This window comes from Labrus bergylta, chromosome 15 (genome assembly GCF_963930695.1).
Source record: "Labrus bergylta chromosome 15, fLabBer1.1, whole genome shotgun sequence".
Lineage (NCBI taxonomy): Eukaryota > Metazoa > Chordata > Actinopteri > Labriformes > Labridae > Labrus > Labrus bergylta.
The window spans coordinates 1,427,794-1,430,293 of record NC_089209.1 but is presented as its reverse complement, the minus strand read 5'-3'; the positions used below and the strand labels follow the sequence as shown (position 1 = coordinate 1,430,293).

At 32.9% G+C, this 2,500-nt stretch overlaps 1 protein-coding gene across 1 annotated transcript in view; it reads left to right on the top strand.

The window, feature by feature from the left end:
* The window catches only part of pex7 (peroxisomal biogenesis factor 7), a 152,845-nt gene that overhangs the window by 119,606 nt on the left and 30,739 nt on the right, over positions 1-2,500 (top strand).

Here is a 2,500-nt window from a genome sequence, read left to right as displayed (position 1 = left end):
AATAATAATAATAATAATAATAAAATAATAATAATAATAAAAAATAAGTGTAATTAATAATTTTATAGTGTGTGCGTGTGTATGAGATTAACACAAGTGTTATGTGTTCAGTCACTGACTGATTCATTTACTTGAGAATGTTCCCCAAAGAGCGGCTGAGGAGAAACTAATCAGTTCAGGGTTTTTCTTTTGAGAGATTGCTCTTGACCTCTCGGTTACTCGTCAACAAAGACAGGAGGAGACTGTTTGTGCAGCCGGGGGGGATTCAGTCTTTTGTCTGTTAAAGGATAGACTCTCAGGGTTTGGAGTGTGTATGTGAACTGACCTGAACTCTGCTGACCCGACCAGGTGATGGTCTCTTTCAGCTGAGGGCTCAGAGGGCGAGTGGTTGGCAAGGCAAGTTTATTTATGTTGCACATTTCAACAACAAGGCGATTCAAAGTGCTTCACACAAGACATAAAAAGCATCATGACAGAGGAAAGAAAAGAAACATTCAAATAGAACATTTAAAAAACACTGAAATTATTAAATCTGAAAATATGTTCAAATAAAAATAATTAAAATGAAATTAATTGAAGTAAAAGTATAAAAAGAGTTAAAAGTTACAGTGCAGAGTTAAAGTTTAAAATCTGATTAGAATTGTTTAATGAAAGGCAGCTGTGAACAGGTGAGTCTTCAACCTCCATTTAAAAGAGCTGAGAGTTTCAGCAGACCTGCAGTTTTCTGGGTTTGTTCCAGATATAAGGAGCATAGAAACTGAATGCAGACATATTCTACCAGACAGATTGATCATCTTCCTTTTTATAAAACCAAACACAGTCAGTTTTCCATCAGATATCGTGGGGTACAAATATGGAATTCCAAAAGACACGTTGTTAACTGCTCTTCGTCTACAGAGATTTTTAAAAGGAAACTGTCTTCACATTTAATCCATGAGGTCAAACTTTTACATACATAAAATATATATCTATTATTTCCATCAACTCACTCATTCGCTCCCTTTTTAATAGATTAATGCCTGTTTCATTTAACTGATAGAGGGTTCAAATTTTTAGTCTTTCTATTGTATGTATGTGTCTAAGTGTGTGTGTATGAATAGGTTACTGTACATGTGTTTATATTTAATTTTGTTTTGAAATTGTGTAATTTGATTTGCTCAGTTGATTTATTTGTCTCTTAAGAGGTGAGGCCTGTTGGCTTCTTGACCTCTCCTGACACACCTTTTATGTTTTTGTTAATCCTATTTTGATGTATTCTTATATGTGTGCTAATAAATAAAATAAATAAATAAAAATAAAAAATAAATTAAAATAATAAATTAAAAATTAAAACAATTAAAAAAATTAACGCTGCTTCTCCATGTTTGGTTCTGACTTGGTACAAAGAGTCAGCGGGATAAAACCCAAGTGACCTTGGAGGGTCTTTGGGAAAAATTCATGACTATTCCAGTAATACTACGCGATGACGGATGTACAAGAGGTAACCATGCTCAGTCCAAGTTGGGCGTAGAGCAATGTGAGTGCAGGCCAGCGGGAAAGACTGGGGAGGAGGGCACAATCAGGCTTAGGAACAATGTGGAGCAACTGGGCCGAGTGTGAGTGCACCCTCAGTATGAAAGAGGATGAGAACCAAGGGTTATGACCTCTGGGAACTCCTCCTGTATCTCCCAGTGTATGACTCATAATTCATTATTTAATGTGCTCTGTGTAAGACATCTAACCAATCTCACAATGAGGAGGAAATAGAATACACAGCAGATAAAGGCTGCAAGGACCCGTCCTGCTGTAGAGAATGGTTCAACATCTACACTGTGTGTGTAAAGTAAAGGCCATTTGTATGGATAAACGATGCATTGCTCGCTCATGGAAGAAACAAAACAACCTGTAGAGTATCTCAGTGGTTGAAAGGAATGACTCTCTTTCTTGTTCTTGAAAGGATAAGCTATTTCTCAAAAAACAAACCTGACAAGTTTTGGAAAGTATGGACTATTTTTTACAACTTCCTAGAGGGTAATGACGTACAGATGAGGTTTGGACTGATGAACAGATCTGACTGTCAGTAGGGCTGCTATGTTTTTATTTTTGTTATTATTATTTATCTATTATTATTATGATTATGATTATGATTATTATTATTATTAATTTATTATTATTATTATTATTATTATCATTATTTATTATTATTATTATTATCATTATTTATTATTATTATTATTATTATTAATTTATTATTATGATTATAATCATTATCATTATTTATTATTATTATTATTATTATCATTATTATTAATAATTTATTATTATCATAATTTATTTTTTTCCTTTACTTTTATTTCCTCTTTTTTTCGTCTTCGTATTGTTTGTACTGTTTTGCTATACTATAAAAGACAATAAAGAAATGGTTTAAAATAAATAAATAAAAAGGCCATCTGTATATCTCTACGGCATGTACATCATATTAATAACTACCATATGTTCTCTTGTAGGATCTAAAGCCCCC